Source organism: Tupaia chinensis, unplaced genomic scaffold, assembly GCF_000334495.1.
Source record: "Tupaia chinensis unplaced genomic scaffold, TupChi_1.0 Scaffold148587_1, whole genome shotgun sequence".
NCBI lineage: Eukaryota > Metazoa > Chordata > Mammalia > Scandentia > Tupaiidae > Tupaia > Tupaia belangeri.
Window position 1 is genome coordinate 937755 of NW_006208436.1, and position 7822 is coordinate 945576.

Genomic DNA, 7822 nt, shown 5'->3' on the forward strand with positions numbered 1-7822 from the left:
TCTCTCTGTCTGGTGAGCACATGTGCCCTATAGCAAAAACCTCTAAAAAAAAAATTCATAGCATTGTTGGAACTCAGATGTAATAACCATAAAGTTCTGTTAATAAGCAGTACTCACCTTTTATTTCAAAAACACTATTAATTAGTAAACCACGTTGGTATGTGTGTGAGTTTGAGGCATCTCTTAACACATGAATTAATCATTTTATTTTTTCAGGACCTTGGGAATATAGCAAAAATATAGGATTCACTAAGATGTCTTGACTGACCTCTGTGGCCTCCCACCTACCTCTGTGAATGGGCACTCTACAACTCTTTCACTTCCTCTCCCATTTCTGATACTGATGAGGAGGTTTAGAAAATTAAATTTCTACTCCATTTCAATAGAAAAGGAACAGGAAAAGGTGCAGCCTGAGCTTTGCATGTGATAAAGGGACATTATTTAGGAGCTCAATACTGAATTCAAGTTGAGACTAAAAGTCAAGAAATAGTCTGAGAATTAGTATTATTAGTACTACAACTAGAAACTAAATTTGTATCATTGAATTTTATATTTTCTTCAATTATATTCTTTATTCCTTAAGCTACTATGACAAGAATACAGTTGCATATACGATCCAAAACACATGTGTCATATATGAGCAAATTAGAAGAATTAGCTAGAGAGTTGTATAATGATTAGTCAAAAAAAAAAAAGAAAAAACAACTAGGAAAATAATAATGGCAATGATAAATACTCAAAATTGTAACCCCAAAACAAAATACTTTAATGTTACAACCTGTGGTTTTTCATTCATTATTGGACATTAAATACCATTTTTCTTTCAAAGATTTTAGAATGAGCCATGATTCAAGAATCAAGCCAGGCATCGTGCCAGTTTCAATTTGCAGGGCAGAGGGAAGGGAAAGAGGTAAAGAGAAAACTTCAGAGATTATCTTGTTCTCTAAAGGCATTTCTGTCATTTTTTGCTTCCTTTTTAGGGAGACACCCCTGGATCTCTTCAGAAATCAAAATACAAACTAAAAATAGAACATCCTAAAAATGTATGCCAGATGTATCATATCTAGGGCTTTTCTCACCCCAGGGTATTTGCCAACTCCCACTTGACACATCCCAAATATTTTTAGCACTTCAAAGTCTCTTACTTACTGCTTGCACAGCTGGTAGCTAAAAATACTTACACTGTATAATGCTATTTTATAAGTCAGAGATTGTTCTAAGTATCAGTTTTTCAAAATACGCTTCCATAATTACAGTGCAGGTGGAAATAAGATGGCTTACAATAGAAAAGGTCATGGCAAAAAGTCTATGCTCTAAACAAAATCATACATCTGTTATTTTAGGACAGATAGCTGACTGTAAATCAGGTAACAAAAGTTAACATCATTCTACAATAAAGAAGCTGGTGGGATCCAATTAGCTAAATCTTCAAAATAGTCCTGACGACTACAGCCCGAGTGAACCCAGCTCCTTGGAGATGAACAATCAGTGCCTGACACTGAGGAGGTTTGGTAGAAGATACTATGGGTAGACTCATAGATAAACAAGGATTTGGAAACAGAACATTGCAGGCTCCTGTAAGGTTGGCCAGTAAAATAAATCAGATATGAGAAGATTTAAGCATGTGTTACGAAAAAAGGAACTGCGTGGCAATTTAAGGATAGAGTAGGAGAAGTATAGTTCCTATTAGCATGGGTGAAGAGATATTGAGGATATGATCGTGAAACCATCAAAGAGGACAAATATTACCAGGATGTACTATAAGCAAGAAACAAATTACTGGAAACTGATAACCTAGATTAGAGAGAACCAGACAGAATAAGTTCTGCCGAGTTAAATTCAATGAACTTGTGTCCTTTGATGCACTTGTCTCAAGGACAAGTATAAGACAATTTTCAGGCTGTCTATAAGATGAAAACACATTTTGGGTTGAGACTCCTAGCAGTTCTCTCTGCATGCTTAAATTATAACTCAGAGCAAGTATGTGTTTTAGGCTTTCAGTAAATGATGCTCCTCTTTGTGTGCTTGAAATGTTGATCAAAAAAGCCTCTCAGTTTAAACCACATGTTGTTTTCTATCTCAAATGCTAGTCATTCATTCTTTTACTGAAGCTGCTTTTCTCAAAAAGTACTCTGGTTTCAGAAGCTCTTTTGAAAAAATGTTATTCTGTCTATATCTAATTTAATCAATGTACTTCATAGCATTTTATTCTATTAAAATAACCCTGTTCCTACTATTGTTCTTATTTTATTTTACTTTATTGAGAGAGAGGTTTTTTTCTATAGGGCATGTGCACTCACCAGAGAGACAGAAGGCAAGAAACCACCCCTTGGGGGAATGGCCATGCTCCAATTCCTTTTCCTCCAGTCTCCTCCCCGGATCTTGGGCACACATGCACATGCATGATCTTTAAGCCACTGGGCCTGGGGCCTGAACCATGGTCGACTACGTGAAAGTCCAGTGACATACCCATTATGCCATCTGCTGGTCCCGCATTACTGTTCTTATGAGAACAGTTTTGAAAATGTTCTCTGTGCCTCACCATATTCAGATCTTGAATTCTAAAAACCTGAAAAATCGTATCTGTCAAGTTTAGCACTGCTTCCATGATCAAGCCACACCTGGGAATACAGAAACATTTCCAACAAGATATTGAAGACCTAGTTCCTCTTCACTAAGCCACCAAAATGTAGAAGCTGCCAGTCACGTTTTCTTTCTTTAGAGGAGCCCTGCAAAACCACAGAGTAGCTGTTTTATTAACTTTTTTTTCCTACCAGACATCTAACTGTGATTTGTCGATTAGTAGAATCTAAGTCAAAGAATAAACAACATTGTTTATAAAATAATGAGATCAGAGATACAGGAGCACTTAGAAAAATAATAATAATAATTCTATACAAATGCAAGTTGGTATTATTTTACTTTGGTGTGACAGATAATTCTGAAGCATGCAAAAATTAAGAAAATCACCCAGCAGCTAATATAAATATTCCAATGATGGACAGAGGGAAAGCTGAATCAGGAAACACTAGATGACAAAATTGAAAGGTATGTTACTTCTCACCCATCTCCATTCAGGGCTATGTAAAGCAATGACCTGATATGAACAGTAACTTCGATTTTTTTTTTTTTGAGAGTTTTTGCCATAGGGTGCGTGCAGTCACCAGAAAGAGAGAGAGACAGAGAGACAGAAAGTGAGAAATCACCCCCCAGAGGGGATGGCAACGCCACAATCCCTTCTCCTCCATTCTCCTCTCAGGATCTTGGGCATGCATGTACACATGCCCAGCGTGAGTTTTAAGTCACCGGGTCCAGGACTTGAACCACGGTTGACTACGTGGGAGTCTAGCGACATAGCTATTACACTAACTGCTGGTCCCAACAGTTACTTTGATTTTAAACTCAAAGAACAGAGCAGACTTAAGCATGTCTGCCTCTGGTTCCTCAGATCTTCATGACTGAATTCACAGATGGCCTCAAGTCAGCCCACAACACATAGGAAGCAGCTGGCTCCTAACCAGTGGCACAGAGCCCTACAATGGTATGATCCACACATAGATGATTGTGGCTTTAGAGTAGGATTTTACTCAACCACTCATGCTTAGCTCTAAGATCTAACTATAGCTAAAAGCTTTACTGATGTGACACTTAGGACTAGTACATAATGAATAATCCACTGACAGATCATTGAAAATTAATACTAAGTAGTGCCTTCACTATTACACATAAGAATTTGAAAAAGGGAAATGCCTTAACTAAATGTACCACTCATAAGGTCATCCTAAGCCAGAAGTTTTAATACAAGTTATTTGAGAGATTCTAGTAATTTATAGCTATTTTTAAAACTTTTGGATACTATCAATAAAGATAGTATTATTTCTTCATCAAATATAAATAAGTTTTTATTATGTCATGATAGGGTTTTAGATGTTAGGAAAACAGAAGTGAAGAAATAAAACATCCTTGCTTTCTTTAAATTATTTGTATAACAGATGAGAGCGAGTGAGTATGAGATACTCCCCAATAATGAGAAATACTATTTCTATGAATAAAAGGAACATTCAATGAGGAGATGCCTACAGCAGCATTATTTTAGCCCTGAAGGAAATGAGTGAGACATGGGAATCTTTTGTGGGTGTTTTCCTAGCTTAGGGAGTATAAAGACTTATCTTGTTTGATGATTACCCAGGAAATCAGAGTGCCTAAATATGTAAGCAGTGAGCATAGAAATACCATGCAGCAGAGGTAACTACCATCTTATCAGAAAGGTTTAGAGGGAAAAATATCTGCCAAGAAGTGACAGATGCATGATTAAAGTCTGTAATATATAGAGCATCCACCAGGTGATGAGAAAAGTGCAAACGAAAGAATTATGAATAAGCAAGACAGAGACAGGGAAATGGAGCAAGTCAAAGAAATCAGTAATGTATGTTCAATAGATCATGTAGACAAATAATTATAAATTCAAACAATAATTATGTATGCTAGTTTTTCAATGATTATATTAATCAAAAAGAAAAGAATAACAATATTTAGAAGGGCAAGAATGCACATAAATTGCCAATATCAAATACAATGGTAAGGATAGAAATTACTACAGTTATTTTTGAAGGCAATCCAGCAAAATCTTTTAAAAATACACATCTCAGGGAACCAGCAGTTAGCGTAATGGCTATGTCGCTGGACTCCCATGTAGTCGACCACGGTTCGCGTCCTGGACCCGGTGACTTAAAACTCACGCCAGGCGCGTGTGCGTGCGTGCCCAAGATCCCGAGAGGAGAATGGAGGAGAAGGGATTGCGGCGTGACCATCCCACCTGGGGGGTGATTTCTCGCTTTCTGTCTCTCTGTCTCTCTCTGTCTGTCTGGCGAGCGCACGTGCCCTATAGCAAAAATCTCTCCAAAAAAATACACATCTCAGATCCAGCAACTCCATTCTTAGAACTCTACCCTAGAGAAGGAAGTGTACCAGTTGGAAATGCATCTATTGAAACATTATTTATAGTACCAATGCCAAAGCAAAAAACTAGAAACAAAATGAAGTTGTATTACTGGGAGAATATTTTGCATAAATCATTCAATTTATGAAACACTATGCAACTGTTTAAAATAATGTTTTAATTATTTCTGCTGACCTGGAGGGATATCTGTGATATATTAAACAAAGAAAGCAAACGTATCTGCTATAACTCATTATTTTATAAAATAAAGTTAAAGATATCTTCAGTTCATATATGTCAATACTTAATTCTGCATGTCTATATGAGTATAGAGTAAGATGTGAAAATAAGATGTGAAAAGATACATACCATATTGATAATATTTATTACCTGAGAAAGACTGAAAGATTATAGAACAAATCACTACTGTTTTTAAGTATTAAAAAAATGTATTCGTGGACCAGCAGGTGGTGTAGTGGTTAAGGCGCTGGACACTCCCACATGACCGACCACGGTTTGAGTCTCAGACCTGGTGGCTTGCTTTCCCACTTTTTCTCTCTGTCTCTCTGTCTCTCTCTGGTCAAATTAAAATGAAGGAATGAATACATACAATTAAATAAATAATTCTTTTAAAAAATGTATTCAAGATACATTTATACTGAATCACATTTCTAAGACTTGAGAAGGGAAAAGCTGTCAACAATATTTTTCCCGCACAGTACATAACCAGGCTGAACATTTCAATGAATTAATTGGCCATTTCCAACAAGTTGAATTAGTTACTTTGTCTTTACTAACCATGTAAGTAAAGCCATAAAACTAGACTTTTTCATTCACTTAGAGAACACAAGAATAGGAAGAAAATTGTCCAAAAATGACCTGTATAAATATAATATTTTAGTGAAATTTACTAACAAGCAGATTTTAACATGGGAAGAGTCTTAATGGTGTCTTGGTTCATGGACAGAAAATCATTATCAAGTAGTGCTATGGCATTTTACCCCAGAGACCAACTGCAGAAGGGCTCTTGCATACTATCACACTTAATAGGGAATATTCACTCTCAGATCTCTTTCTGGTATGAGTCAACCCATCCATCTGGTCTCTGTTTTCAAATGCCAATAATGAGATCCTAATTTGATGAACCTTGTAATTAAATGAGAATATAAAATGATGATGGATAGAAAAGATATGGAATATAAAGTACTTCTTTATGAGTTACTTTGTCCTCAAGAATTACTTAATCTATTAGTATAATTGAATGTGGTTTAAAATTATATAGTTTCATTTCCTTTATTGATACTCGAATATTTTTCTTTCTGATTTCGGGGCTGTAAAATGTATAATTTGCATCTGTAATTTATTAGATGGCTATATATTGAATTTATTTTCTCAAAGCAGAGTCATAATTGAAAACAAAAGCCTAAATGCAGACTTCTATTTTGGCCTTTTTAAATTAATTGATTACTATTATAAAAATTAAAATTATAATATAAATTGATTACTGTCACATTAGTAAAGAACACATTACACATTCCTTATAGACTATATATTTATACATGAGGCAAATCAGAAAAAGTTATATATCTGTAATTAGCATATAGTTACAATGAAAATAAGTGCTATTTTATAAGGTTTGAAATAAATTAGCTTTGGTATATTAATGTCCTTTTATAAATATATGTGTATACATATGAATTATACAGATAACTCTCTTGGAGTCTCATTGAAATAATATTAGGAATGCAACAGACTTGTAAAATTAATCTCACTATAATTCATAAAAAGTAAAGTTTCGGAGAGGGCAGGTTGCATGGTGGTTAAGGCGCTGGACTCCTACATGGCCAACCAAAGTTCAAGTCCCAGACCCTGTGGCTTGCTTTCTCATTTTATCTCTCTCTATCTCTCTGAGATTCTGTCCCTCTCTGGTCAAAATGAAAAATAAATAAAATAAAGTTAAATAAAATAATTCTTGAAAAAGAAAAACTAAAGTTTCAAATGCTCTTTAGCTCAAAATAATGAGTTCCAGTGATCACAAAATCGAGTTAAAAGGACAGAGAATGTCTATTAGTTGAAATATCATTAAAGATAAATTTTTCAGGGGCCAGCAGATGATGTAATGGCTACGTTGTTGGACTCCCACATGATCGACCACAGTTCAAGTCCTGGACATGGCAGCTTGAAACCCAAATCGGTCACATGCGTATACACTCAAAGTCCTGAGAGGAGAATGGAGGAGAAGGGATTATGACATGGCCATCCCCCTCCAGGTGGGGATTTCTTGCTTTCTGTCTCTCTGTCTCTTCAGTAAGCACAAGCATACTCTAGCAAAAATCTCGCTAAAAAATTTTTTTTCAGATTATATCTAATTCAGATATATGACAGTTTACAGTAATATCTATAACAAATTATTTCAGGGATAAAAGACAATAGTAATAAAATGAGCCTACAAATAACACATCTTATGCTTTACTTTGGACATTAACCTAAGCATATAAATAGATAGTAACACAATGAGGAAAATAGATAGGTTCAGAAAATTCTGAAACTTGTGATTCAGATCTATGATAACCTGAAACTACTTCTTTGTCACTAATCAGAAAGTACAAACTGAGCATATATTCTAAGAATCAGAAGAGTCAACTTTGAAAAAGATAACTTTTTTTAAAAGAATGCTTTGCATTTTCAAATTTTAAACTATTTTTTCCTCAGTGAAGAGTGATTAGTTTTATATCACTTGTCTTTAAATAATTTTTTAAAGTTGCAAAATAAGACCTCAAAGGGCCAGCTGGTGGTGTGGTAGTTAGAGCAGCTGAATCCCACATGACTGTCTGCTGCCGTTTGACTTCCAGATTGATGGCTTATAAAACTCACTAGGTGAGG

At 35.2% G+C, this 7822-nt stretch overlaps 1 protein-coding gene across 1 annotated transcript in view; it reads right to left on the reverse strand.

Moving 5' to 3' along the window:
* ZNF804B (zinc finger protein 804B) overlaps positions 1 to 7822 on the reverse strand; it is a 626682-nt gene that overhangs the window by 433336 nt on the left and 185524 nt on the right. The window lies entirely within an intron of this gene.